This window comes from Canis lupus, chromosome 14 (assembly GCF_003254725.2).
Source record: "Canis lupus dingo isolate Sandy chromosome 14, ASM325472v2, whole genome shotgun sequence".
NCBI classification, from domain to species: domain Eukaryota; kingdom Metazoa; phylum Chordata; class Mammalia; order Carnivora; family Canidae; genus Canis; species Canis lupus.
Window position 1 is genome coordinate 11,206,347 of NC_064256.1, and position 14,622 is coordinate 11,220,968.

The 14,622-nt window shown below is 35.0% G+C and overlaps 1 long non-coding RNA gene and 1 pseudogene across 1 annotated transcript in view; one reads left to right on the top strand and one right to left on the bottom strand.

Moving 5' to 3' along the window:
* LOC112675026 (uncharacterized) overlaps nt 1–14,622 on the top strand; it is a 331,068-nt gene that overhangs the window by 291,673 nt on the left and 24,773 nt on the right. The gene's annotated exons all lie outside the window — the stretch shown is intronic.
* LOC112675023 (60S ribosomal protein L31-like) overlaps nt 11,325–14,622 on the bottom strand; it is a 106,018-nt pseudogene continuing 102,720 nt past the window's right edge.

Genomic DNA, 14,622 nt, shown 5'->3' on the forward strand with positions numbered 1-14,622 from the left:
TTTGTTGCTCACACTCCACCAGGCTTGGCTCTGGTCTTTAATAAAAATGGGAAAGTTTATGATAGCCAGAGAAAGTTAGCAAAGAGAAAATAAAGTTAGATGCAATATCACAGACTGACTCCGAACCCTCTTGCATCTGCTCTGATCTGAGGGTATCAGGAAGATCTCTGCATAAAAATTGTAGTTATTACAATCTTCACTGTTTACAGATAAGAAAACTATGAGCTGAGGAGATAACGTGACCAAGGCAAACTTAACAGTCCTGGCAGGTAGTTGATTTTCTGTCCCCTAAACTAAGAATCTGAAAGGTCAAAGACTAACCCTTATTTACAGAATAAAAAAAGAATAAGTGGAAATGTCAGATGACACAGCAACATAGCTAGCTGTGAATTTCTTATCTATAAAGCAGGAATAGTAATACATATCTCAAAAGGTTGTTCAATAAATACTCCTTAGTTACATAGGTAATTGGTGCCAGTTCTACAAATATAAAGTCAAATCCATACCGGCAAAAATAAGCTTTATATAGAAGGATGCAATAAGGAATATTGCTCCCCCCCCTTTTTTTTTGCCCACTGAGCACCAAAGTATCCAAATAATATTCAGAAAAGTCTATCCAAGTGGAGCATCCTTATAACATTCTATGCTTCTTACCTAAGAATTTGATGAAGAAGAATGATTTTTAATAAATGATTTATTGAAAATAAGTGAACTTATAATATGAAGCTTAAAAAAAGAATTACTTAATACACCCAAACAAAAGTAAGATATACTGTTTTGAGCATTTCAATATTAACTTTTAACTGCTTTCCACTAAGGAGCAGATGATATTTTTAGTCAACATATTTCACTAATCCATTTTACAAATATTTAATGAAAATTACTTTGTACCAGGTATTCTTCAAAGCCCTTGGGATCCATCAGTACATAAACAGATAAAGATCACTGCCTTTGTGGAACCCGGGTACTTCACATTAGAGCAGTGTAATAGCAAATGAGAAGTGTTGTAAGGAAAGGAGAGAGAGAGCAAGTTAGGAGGACTAGGAACACTAGAAATGAGGTACAGATTTCAGTTTTAGCTAGAATGATCATAAAGCAAAGACTTAAAGGACAAGAGGGAGATAGTTTTGCAGATTAACTAAGGGAAAATCTGCCAGGCAGTACAAAAGCCCTTAAGCAGGAGCATGACCATTATACATAAAACATATGGTGACCAATGCATTAAAAAAAAAAAAAAAGTGACAGAAAGAAGATCATGGAAATAAAAAGATTCTAGGGCACAAAGGGCTTTGTAGACCCAATAAGAACTTTAACTTTTACTAGGTGAAGTGGGCAGAGAAGTGACATTTTAGCTTTTATGAGAATCATTCTGATTGCTGTGTTGAAAATAGGCTTAGGAGGCTATGGAGCCAAAGGCAGAAGGAGAGAAGCCAGTTAGAAAACTATTACAGGAGCTCATGGGATAGATGATGTGTCTTGGATCAAGATAATAGCCGTTATGGTGAAAATAAGTTGAATTCTGGATATATTCTGAAGGAAGCACCAACAACATTTGCACAGATTGAAAATGAAGCATGAAAGTAAAAGGGAAGTCAAGGAGGACCACGGTGATATTACCCTTAGAAATTAGAAGCATTAATTTGCCATCCACTGAGATGATGAAGGCTGAAATTGGGGTAGACTTGGGAGAAAGATCAGGTAGGCTGGGGTGAATTGAGATTTGGACATGTTGTGGTTTAGATATTTCTTAGAAATTCAAGAAAAGCAGATGATCAGATTGTATATTAAAGTTGGTTTGAGAGGGGATCTCTGGGTGGCTCAGCCATTTGGTGCCTGCCTTTAGTCCAGGGCATGATACTGAAATCCCAGGATCGAGTCCCACATCAGACTCCCTGCATGGGGCCTGCTTCTCCTTCTGCCTGTGTCTCTTCCTCTCTCTCTCTGTGTGTCTCTCATGAATAAATAAAACATCTTTAAATAAATAAATAAATAAATAAATAAATAAATAAATAAATAAATTTGGTTTGAGAAATGAGTCTGGGCTCAGGAGATACATTTTGGAGTCATGGTCATTGAAATGGTGGCATCTAAAATAATAAGACTGAATGAAAAATAGAGTAAGTGTAGCTTGAGTGAAGGGAACCATAGACAGAGCTCTGAAACCCTTCAACACAAGAAGAAAAGGAGCAACCAATGATGTAGAAGGGAATGCAGTCTTTAAACTATATGAAGAGAATGACCATTTGCCACAATTTGCCTACCAGCTTGTGACTATTATTTCACTTTATTAATAGTGTCAACATGTTACTCTCAAAAGTATCTCATTTTAGATGATAAAGTATAATAATTAGTTGTGGCATATGTCACATAGGTCAAATAACATGAGGAATGAAAATAGACAAGTTGTAATGAGAATCAGATAGGTTATTCTTGAACATCCTACTTTCAGTAGAATATGGAGCTATGGTCTGAATATTTGTGTCCTCCTCAAATTCATATGTTGAAATTCTAACCTCCAAGATGATAGTATTAGGAGGTGGGGCCTTTGGGATATGATAGGTCATGAGAGCAGAGCCCTTATGAATGGACTAATGCCCTTATGAAAGCAGCCCCACAGAATTTTTTAGCAACTTCTACCGTGTGAGGATACAGCAAGAAGTTGGCAATCTGCAACCTGAAAGAGAGTCCTTGCCAGAATCTGATCATATTGGCACCATAATCTTGGACTTCTGGTCCACAGAAAGGTGAGAAATAAATTTCTGTTGTTAAAAAGCCACCTTGTCTGTGATATTTTATTATGGCAGCATGAGAAGACAAGGACATATGTGTACCAAATTCTGATTGGAGTTAAGAGAGATGGAGAGTAAGTCATTCATATCACTTCACACAATAAGGAAAATTACAAAAGCAGGATGAAGAAAAAAAAATTGTGTGAAAGCATGGGAGAACTCATAGGGTGGTAAAGAATTATGGGCCAAGGTCCAAGACACTATGAAATGTGAGTTTGACATTTAATGTCACTTTTCCCCCACAATGTAACTACTGGTGTCAGAAGAGGAGACTGAGTAGCTGAAAAGCTGAGCGATGTTTATGACTGCCTAATGTGTTAGAGGAACAAAAATTGGAACCAAGACCCCAAAAACTGGGAAAAAGGTCTGATAAAATTTGTCACCTGTGAGTTAAAAATACAGAGTATTATCCCTCACAGGAAGCTGTGATTTAATTCAATACCTGGTTTGAATTGAAACCAATTCAATTGGTTTGAGATGGTCCCTTGTTATTGGTACTTGCAACCATCCATAAGAGAAACATAAATTTGCACACTTAAGAAGATAAAATCATATCATCTTAAATTATGTTTATTATTTTCCAATATAATATGTAAAACTTACTTAAGTATATAACCAGGCTGACAGATCAACAAGGAAAAAAATAGAAGCCAGAAAGTTGAGAGAAAATAACTACCAACCTAGAATTCTATAAAGAATTTGAAGAAAAATCTCCTTCTGGAAATATGTCTAAATATATTTGCAGACAAACACTAAAAGAATTGATCACAAGAACTTAACACTAAATGTAACATTGAAGAGTGTTTTCCAAGTAAACTCGGTTTAGATTTAGAGGAAGAAATAAAGAGCAATGAAAAATGTTAAATATGTGGACAAAGCTAAATGAATATTGTATGTGAGAAATAATTTTAATAATGCTTATGTGAATAAAATCACAGCACAATAACAAAAATTAAGTCAAGAGGATGGTAAATCTTAAGTGTTCTAAGATCTTTACTTTCTGTAAAGAAGGTGAAAATACCAGGTAATATTAAAATTTGATAAATCAAGGATTTGCACTTTTATCTCCAGAACAAATAATGAAAGCAAAGTTTAAAAATGTAAAACTAGGGACACCTGGGTGACAGCAGTTGAGTGTCTGCCTTCAGCTCAGGGCATGATCCCGGGATACGAGATCAAGACCAACATCAGTCTCCACGCGGGGAGCCTGCTTCTCCCTCTGCCTATGTCTCTGCCTCTCTCTTTCTCTCTTTCTCTCTTTCTCTGTGTCTCTCATGAATAATAAATAAATCTTTAAAAAAAATAAAAATGTAAAACTAACAAAGTAACAGGCAGCAGAAGAATATAAATAAAAAGTAATACAATTCAATCCAAAAGAAGCCAGAGAAGAAAAAACCCAGAAACATGGCAAGAATCTAGAAAGAATCCTGTATGGAGTTGGTTAATAGCTAGAGTAGAGCATGTGGTTTAGGGCCCCAAAGACAAATAAAACCAAAACATCTCTGGTAAGGCATCAAAAGTATTCTGTTCAAGGACTGAAATCTAAGTATAAATAAGCTCAAATTCTAATTAAATTGAAATAAACTATCTCAATCTTAACTTTATCCAGAAGCAGAGGTAAAGTTTCACTTAAATAAGAACACTTCATCCAGAACCTCAACTTATTACTGCATTTATTTACAAAATAGCAATATAAAAATATTTTTAAGAAGACAAAGGAAAACTCCTGGGTGTACTGATGACTTTTAAGATACAACACCAAAGGAATGATTCTTGGAACAAATAATTGTTAAGATAGGCTTAATTAAAATTAAAAATTTCTCCTCTGCAAAAGACAATGTCAATAGAATGAGAAAACAAGCCACAGACTGTGTGGGACTCTTTGCAATAGATATCTCTGATAAAGGACTGTTATCCAAAATATATAAAGAACTCTTAAAACTCAATAACAAGAAAACAAACAACTTTATTTAAAAATGGGCCAAAAGCCGTAACAGACATCTCACTAAGGAAGATACACAGACAACAAATAAACATATGAAAAGACATCCTATCTTATCAAGGAAATGCAAGTTAAAACAAGACACCACTATGTGTCTATTATCATAGCCAAATCAGATGCTGATAAGGATATGGACAAGGACTTTCATTCATTGCTGGTGGCAATGCAAAATGGTATAGTCACTTTAGAAGACAGTTTGGCAGTTTCTTACAAAACTAAACATATTCTGGGAAGCCCAGGTGGCTCAGCAGTTTAGCACCGCCTTCAGCTCAGAGCATGATCCTGGAGATCCGGATCGAGTCCCACATCAGGCTTCCTACATGGAGCCTGCTTCTCCCTCTGCCTGTGTCTCTGTCCCTCTCTCTCTCTCTCTGTGTCTCTCATGAATAAATAAATAAAATCTTAAAAAAAAAAAAACAACTAAACATATTCTTACGATATATTCTAGCCGTTAAACTCTTTACCCAAAGGGGTTAAAAATTCATGCCCACACAAAAATCTGCACATGAATTATTACCAAAATAATTACCAAAACTTAGAAGCAATCAAAATGTCCTTTAGTAGGTGAATGGATAAATAAATCGTAGTACATCCAGACAATGGAATATTATTCAGCACTGAAAAGAATTGAGCTCTCAAGCCCTTTAAGCTATCAATAGCTTAAAGACCTATTACCAAGTGAACAAAGCCAGCTTGAAAAGACTACACACTGTAGCCTAGGAAATGCAAAACTATGGAGACTCAAAAGTTCTGTGGCTGCCAAGGATGCCATAACAAGGTACCACAGATTGAGTGGTTTAAAAAAAAATGTATTTCTCACAATTCTGAAGGAGACTGAATGTTCAAGATCAAGGTATCAACAGAGTTGGTGTCTTCTGAGGTGTGTTTTCTTGGCTTGGAGATGGTTGTCTTCTCCTGTGGCCTCCCATGGTCTACCTTCTGTACTCATCTGTGTTCAGATTTTCTTTTCTAGTAATACCAGTCATATGGATTAGGGTCCACCTAATGACCTCGTCTTAACTTCATTACCTCTTTAAAGACTATCTTTAAATAGTCACATTCTGTGGTACCGGGAGTTAGGACTTCAACATAAATTTGGGATTGGAGATTGGATACATTTTAGGCTATAACAAAAAACTAAATGCTGTTTACAAGAAATGCACCTTTATTATAAATATATAGAAATATATATTCTAGATATAGAAAGTGATATGTCATGTCAATGTAACAAAAAAAAAAAAAAATAGAAACTGCTGGCTTAGCCATAGTAATATCAGATGAAGTAGAGTTCAAAACAAGAAGCATTATTACAAACAAATAATTTCATAATAATGAAGACATCTGTCCACCAAAAATGTATAACATAGCTCCATTTATATTAAAATTTGAAAGTATTAAGAGGAAAAATAGAAAGGAAAATAACATACTTTTCTCAGTAATTTATAGAACAGGCTGGCAAGAAAAGTCAATAAGAATATAGATTTGTGCCATAATTTAAATTTTTACCTCATTGGCTCTGTTGAATTTTATACTCAAAAACTGCACACTACAAAATCCTATCAAGAAACCATAGAGTAAAAATAACCACTTGCTAAGAAAATAACAAATATCAATAAATTCCCAAGAATGAAATCAGAAAAGTACATTCTCAGATTATAGTTGAATTAAGCTCAAAATCAATACAACATAGCTAGAAAGCAGCCAATAATTTAGAATTTAAAAGATACCTTTAAGGGCTGTCCTCGCTGCCGGCCGGCATGGAGGGCCCCCCCCCCCAAAAAAAAGTACCTTTAAATATTCACAAATGAGGAAACAGATTACAAATGGAAATGGGGAAACTTAAAAATTGAACCAAAACCCTTAGATGCAGCTAAATCTGTGCTCAGGGGAGATTTATAGCTTTAAGCATATTTGTTAGTAAAAAAGAAAGGCTATTTGTTCTGAGTATCACAATAAATTTAAAATATAACAGCAAATTAAAATCAAAGAAAATGGAAGAAAATAAGAACTAAAAAAGACTTAATAACAAACACAAGAGAAATAATCAGATTAAAAATTTGATTCTTTGAGGACTCAAAACTGATATATTCCTAGTAAAACTAATCAAGAAAACAGAGAATCAGATAACTAAATACAGGTGTTTCAATCTTTAAAAGTCACAATATATTACAGACAACTTCACTTTAATGAATTTTAAATATTAAAAAAAATAGGAGCACTGGGTTCAGTTGGTGAAGTGTCTGCCTTCAGCTCAGGACATGATCCTGGGGTGCCAGGATGGAGCCCCATGTCTAGCCTCCCCACTCACCATGGAGTCTGCCTCTCCCTCAGATGCTCCTCCCTCTCATGCTCTCTCTTTCTCTCAAATAAATAAATAAAATCTTTAAAAACAACAAAAAAATAAGTATTAAATAGAATAGATAAAGTCCTCAGTTGGCCAAAAGAGATGGTCTCTTTCTTTTTTAAGTTTATTTATTTATTTATTTATTTGAGAGAGAGAGTAGGAGCAGAGGGAGGGACAAAGGCGGAGGGAGAGAGAGAATCTCAAGCAGACTCTATCCTGAGTGCAGAACCTGAAGTGGGGCTAGACCTACAACCCTGAGGCCAGGACCTGGGTTGAACCCTAGAGTCAAGCGCTCTGCCAACTGCACCACCTAGGTGCCCCTAAAAGATGGTTTCTAATACATTAGTGATGGTGATGGCTTTAGACTTTATCAATTGTAATAGGTGAAAAAATAGAATATGTGAATATAGATTTGTTTTAGTTTTTGTCCTGTTCTGATTTATTCTCCTAGACTTGTTACACATCCAATGATTGCTATGTCCTCTTTGCCTACATTAGGATCTTCATTTCTTTATGTGTTCTTGCTACTGAATTTCTGATTTTGCTTTAATAAGAAATAAAAAATAATAAACATTTGTTCACATGCAGCAAGTGCTGGGCTAGAAGCTGGAGGAACTATTACAAACAAGACATAATTTATGCACTAAGGTGCTCAAATTCCAGCTGGAGTAAAAGTGGATGAAGAAAGAGAGGCATATATAATATGTTGCTAGAGGATGTGGGAGAGAGCTCCAGGAAGTCAGGGAAGGATTTAGGAGGCGACACTTAGGACAAGAGTCCTAAGGGACAAAAGAGAAGAGTAAAAGAGTACATAAAGGACAGGCTAGCCAGTCCAACGAAATGTGTTCCAAGGCTCACGGATGAAAGCAAATCTGAAGGTCTGGAGACACATGTGGTTGCAGGCAGTTTACTTTAAATGCGTATTTTACAACAGCTTTCCTCCTGTCTAATATGCTTATTAAATATTGAATTTTGATTTATTGTGGAGCTGTAAATGAAGACTTCAGTCTTTAGAGCTAGTCTGCTTCCTTCAGCCTGTGTTCTCTTTAACATCTGTGATTTTTTTTCTTATGGCATATGGTGAAGGATACAGATTTGCATCTTTCTTTTCTGCAAAAGGAAAAGTCATTTTCTTTTTTAAGTCTAAACTGTAAAATCTTACATAATGGCATCTCCTATTTAAGTACAGTAAAAATGCTGTTTCTTTTTCCTTGATGCCTCCACTTCAAAGCTACGCAAGTTTAACTACTGAAAGGTGACTATCACTGGGGGTACCCAAGAAGAATTCAGGTCTCTTATCCTCTTCCCTAGACAAACGTCTTTATTAATGCACAGTTTATACATTCATTGATTCAAACAGCTATCGACTCTCTTTTATGGGACAAACAGGAAACCACAAATATGAATCAGTCCTTTACATCGAGGATCTGCATCCCATGGATTTGAAGTCCTTGCACTGTCTTCTCTACCTCCAGGAGTGAGTAGTACTTAGAAAGAGAGAGTACCCAGGCAGTTTAGCTAATGCACAAAGTCAATGTAATTTTAGAGTATTTGCAATGTACAAAAAAACTTGTCAAATTTTATAAAAACTAATAAAGAAGCAAAACCCATCATTTTGATGATTTTTACTGCCTCATTAAAAAGACTGGAGTCCGAAAATGGAATTCCTGTCATTGATCTAATTAAAAATGAATGTTTTTACATATGTTGACAAGTGGGCAACATTTATGTCCTTCCTTTCCCACAACTTAATTGATCTTTCAAATTTTGCTATATTGACCTCGGGTTGCTAGTCAGAAAAATTACTCTGAAACTTACATTGCCCTGCCAAATATGAGACCTTTCAGGTGACCTATTGACCTAGTAGAGATTGACAGTACTCTAGGTCTTATGTAAAAGAGCATGAATGAAAGGAAAATCTGCCTGGTTTTCTCTTTGCACCTTTCCTGAGAACACAGGGCCTGCTAGACTTTTCATTATGGGGAACCTATTTGTCAATGATTGTCATCCTGTGACAGAGTAATTCAGTCTGTAATCAAATAAGGCTGGAAGTCATTTTTATTTATGTATAAAATGGTTAAATATGGCTGCCTTAGAGATAAGAGAATGAGACATCACAAACTTTGGCTGGTGGTTTTTAAGAAATCTATTCTTGCATATACACAATCTTTTATCTTACTCTTACCTTCAGATCATTTTTAGTGTCTTGACTACCAGAAGATAAGTCTTCTGTCTTCTTTCTAAGTCAGCTGACTGTCTCTTCACATCAGCTGTGTTTGGTGACTTCTTACTTCCCACTATAAATGCCTCTAGGGAAACATATGCACAGCCAAAACTGAACCCATGACATGTAAAAGAAAAAAATTGCATGATTTCTCAGAACTGTCCTTTGTTTTTCCATCAGTTTTATCAGTGACCTTTAGCTAAACTCCCAAAAAGACATGAAGTCTCAACTTGATAGTTAAAAAACACCAATATACTTATTATTAAACTTCCTTTTCATAGCAGTAGCACATTGACTACTTGAAAGAAAAAAATATATTTTGGCCAAAAATCATGTCATCAAAACAAACAAATCAAGTTAAAAGTCAATTAAATGAGCCTAAGAACAATTTTTCCCTTTAGAAAGATCAGTCTATTTCATTTCCTGCCTAAGAATGCAAAAAGTAAACATTTAACAATATTTACCAAGAAATAAAAATAGGAAAATGTTCCGGGCAAGCCCAAAGATTTTCCCATAGAAACGATTCTGTAACATTTTTGAACACTGACATTTCTTTCCCAACATAAGTAATAAGCTTTTGAATATAATTCAATAAGATTCCTCTTATTCCATCACTAAGGATGCACATGATCAGAAAATTTGGCTCTGGCTAAGCACTCGTCGTTTCTGCTTCCTTGGAGAAGGAGATGTCCGTCCTTGGATTGCAGGTACAAGCATGAAAGGAAATTAGAAGGGGAAAAAAAAAAGTCATCTACAGAGTCCTGCTTAGGCAATATGCTAGTGAGCTCTGGCATATTCTAGAACCCAATCACTTTCTATTATACACAGCATGCGTTCAAGTCAAACACCAGTCAGAAATTTCAGAAACTCAGAGATACCTGCAAAAAAATAAACTCTGCACAGAAAATATGAGGTCTATAGGGGTGCAATCAGCTTGATTTGAGAATGATTGGCAAATCTTTCACAAGTTTCCTCTTATCGTGGCTGCATGATAAAAATGTAAGTGATTAATATGCTAAATAGGAAAACCTGGGCTGTCAGTTGCCTGCATTTGTCTGCCAGAACTTTGAAATTAGGTCATGGCCGCCAGGGAAAACTCCTTCTCCGATGGCAGGCTGTGTGAACACATTAACAAACCCAGACAGGAGGAAACACCTACTGAAATACACTAACTGATGGCAATGAGATACACTATTAAAATGACATCAACTTCTGATTTCAAGATTTTTCGATATGGAAACAAGGAACATAGCTCTGAATGTCCCATCTTGCTTTCTGTCCTGTCCCTTGAAAGAAAGAACAAACAACCTTTCCAGGTTTTCTAGCTGTTTCATCCAATAACTTGATTTCAGCTTTCTAAGAATAGAATTTATTTTAATGAGCATCACTTCTAGTTTTAAAGTACACTAAACTTTTGGATTCCATCTTTATGCAAGGATGACGTTCATGAAAGACAAACCCATTCTTACATACATAAATTTATTTTTTGTAAAAAAAAAATTAGTGGTACAGTCATGAGTGTATATAAGGGATCATTTATAATGGCTGTGTTTTACTATCTTCAAAATAAGGGGTTCTATTTTTAAGTACTAAAACTGAAATACTATTAAAATATTTTTGCTAAAATGTTGCAGATATTGTTGATTTAATTAAGTCTTTAATCCTAAATTCATAATAATGGGAAATTGGAAGCTGATAAATACCTCCATTTTTAAAGGGGGGGGCAGGGTAGGGGCTATGCCTGGGTAGTGCAGTTGGTTGGCATAGGATCTGCTAGGCTCATCATCTCAAGGTCCTGGAATCAAGCCCCACCCAGGTTGGACTCTGGGCTTAGTGGGGAGTCTCCTTGAGGATTCTCTCTCTCTCTCTCTCTCTCTCTTTCCCTGACCTTCCCCCAATAAACTCATGCTCTCTCTCAAATAAATAAATAAATAAATAAATAAATAAATTTTTAAATAGGGGGAATATCAGTGTGTAGTATTGGAAAGATCATCAGTAAAAAGTTCAGGAATAAGAATGTAAGCCCTGTTTTTATTTTTCATTTACCTATTCAACTTAGGCCTCAGTTTACTTATCTATAAAATGATAACTTGGAAATATGCATTTCTAAACCTATTTCTTCCTGTAAGACAGCATGATTATTTATTTTACTTGAGTTATAAACACTTATGAAAAAAGTCTGAAACACTTCTAATATTTGGATGCACTTTTAATTCATAAACAGTTACATAATAATCATTTATATTATGTACAAGAAGGGATAGCAACAATAGGCATGACAGTTAAAAATGACCTTGCAAAATATAGAAAGTGGTCAGATCAAATTGGACTTAAGATTTTAATACTCTTTTTTGGCCACAATAATTTATTGCACCTTTTGCCTATGCACAGCAGTAGAACCATCTATCATGGTGAGGTGAAGCCTCTTTAGCTCAGTGCATCCATCAGAGATGAGAAACTATTAAATACATAGGTGTTTAAATGATTAGGACTTTATAAATTTGAGAATTGTCAAAATGAATATGTCAAAACATAAGAATTCTGATCGAGGCTCTTGGGTGACCATAGTTTGATAATTTGACATATTTAAGTTAGAGAAAGTCAAAATTTGTAGTAACAAACTAAACTTAATTATTCTAAATGCCAGCCCACTATGCAATTTTACTCAAGGAACAGCAAAATAGCTTTTTTTTTTTTTTTTCAGTTTTATACCTTTATTTGACAATCAGCGATTAGTTCTCATCCACATTAACAGTCTGTAGATTTTTGAAAGTGGTGACAGGTACATAGGTAACCAGCGTGTAGAACTTGTTTGGTGAATCTTCATCCTCATTACGTTTTCTGGACAACCGCACACGAATACGGTATGGAATATTCCTTATTCCTTTGGCCCAGACAGCTTTGTTGAGCCTGGTGTCAATGCGCACATCTGGAGTTCCCATCTCCTTCATGGCAAATTTCCGGATCTCTTGGAGTGCCCGAGCAGCATGCTGCTTGAAACCCACTCCATGGTTACGTTAGTGAATGTTGATGGTGTATTCTCTGGTCACTACCTCATTGATGGCAGAACGGCCCTTCTTCTCGCCACCCTTCTTTGCAGGAGCCATTCTGCTGGGCCCTAGTTGGAAAGTGCAAAATAGCTCTTGACCGCTCCAAAAAAAAAATCCTTTAGAGCCTTTGGGATTAGTAATATAAAGTCTGAAAAATAAAACACTTTAAATTTCAGTTTTACTTATTGACATCATTGACTCAGAAAAGAACAAGAAAAGAACAAATGATCAGATTACATGGGAAACAATTGATCTACAGATTGATATCTGAAATATGGGACCAAATCTCAGCCTCGAAAGAATTTCTAAACTTCTCCAAAAGGATTTTTCATTTCATTATTCTCTAGATTTTTTCTCTAAAAAAATTGATAAATGTCAACCATGGTGCTTTGATAGTCCTACAATTGTCTTCATAAGATTGGAAGACAGTGGAAGCCTATCATATTCTCACTGGGATGCTTAAATTTAAAAATGTTATCTACATTTCTAAAATTTACATATTGTGTTTATTTAAAACAAAAAACAAAAAACTACTATGAATCCCTCCACCTTCTCCAGTGTATGCAGTTTCTAATGAGGTGATTTTGAAACTTCTCCTTACTGTGTTTTCCTTCCCTGAGCATGATTTTTAAGAGTTCCATTCCCACACATATAACTACTACCTGGGTATTTTAATCTGCATTCTTGCTTGGACTAAAATGTATCAGATCTGCACATCTTCTTGGGTTCGTATTAATGCTCTGGAATGAGTGGTACAAAAATATAACACAGGGAGAAAGGGACTATTAATCAAATATGCTCGACAAACTAACAACGGAGCATTCTAGAGTGGAACTCATTTCCCTTCGCTCTTTCTGGGAGGTTGCATGTTTATTCTCTTGCTGAAAGAAACAGTGACTTTTGACTACTGAGCATAGTCTCACACATACTAATAGCAAACCTAACCCATTTGATCCAGTCTATTCTTAGGCATTAGGTTGAACTGGAGGAATATGTGACATTAATAAACATCAGAGTAAATGGAAATTGATGTCAACAGGCATCCAGTCAGTAGTAAGTTGTATGACCATGAAATGTAGTATTAAGTTATTAGCTCTATGAGGTTCAGATGAAAGAAAGCACTAGCCATATAATACTTTATTCTTATAGTAGGTGTATTTGATAGAATGAAAGGAATGCTGAAATTGTTAGCAAAGAATATAATTTTGATCGCTTACTGATTTACTTCTTTGGAAACAAAAAGAGGGAGAACACTGCTTATTAAGCTTTTACTTTCTCATGTTACCAAATAGATTATTATACAGGGCTTCGACATACAAAAAGAATTAAGAATAGTGTAGAGTTCTTTATTTTGGAAACACCAAAAATTCATTAAGTTATTGGAGTTGAAATTATCAAATAAGTACCAGAGTTGACCTCCTTCTACAAGCATGGTGGAGAGTATATTTGTATAAACTGAGACAGTAGTGCTAGAACCATTCAGCCTCAATGCCCCTTCGTACTTTTAAAAGTAGGAGAATCCCAGAGGTTTGTTTACAAGTGTTATATAGACCTATATTTACTATATTAGCAATTAAAACTGAGAAAATATTTGGTTTTCATTTATTTAAAATAATAAGCTTACTATATGTTAATGAAACGATAGATTTATGAAAATGTATCTTCTAAAACAAAAACAGTGAAACAGTGGCACTGTTTTATATTTTTATAAATCTCTATAATTTCTGTTTTTATAGAAAGTAGCTAGACCCTTATACCTGCTTTTGCATTCCATCTGCTGCAATATCACATGTCATGCAGTCTCTGGGACATGCTTCAGAGAGAAGAGAATGAAAAGTAAATAATGTTTTAGTATAAACACGAAAAGAGTTTTGACCTCATTAAAATTTCTCAGGGATCCCTGGACCACACTTTGAGTATTTCTCAGGTAAAAAAGCTAAATTAGATAAATGTCTCTATGTTTTCAAGCATAATGACCTATTTTTAAAAATTATTAAAGCATTTTAAACATACTGAATTACTTAGAATGCTATATAATAAACATTGTAACAAATATCAACAGTTTGCTCTATTTCCTCCATCTTAAAAAATAATAGTCCCCTACTCCAAAAGCACTCCATTTTGTACCTCCTCAGAGGCAAAGCTGTGGGAATTTCTTTTAAAATTTCAAATTGTCTTAGACTCCTACAGAATCATAGTTGGATATTAAATAC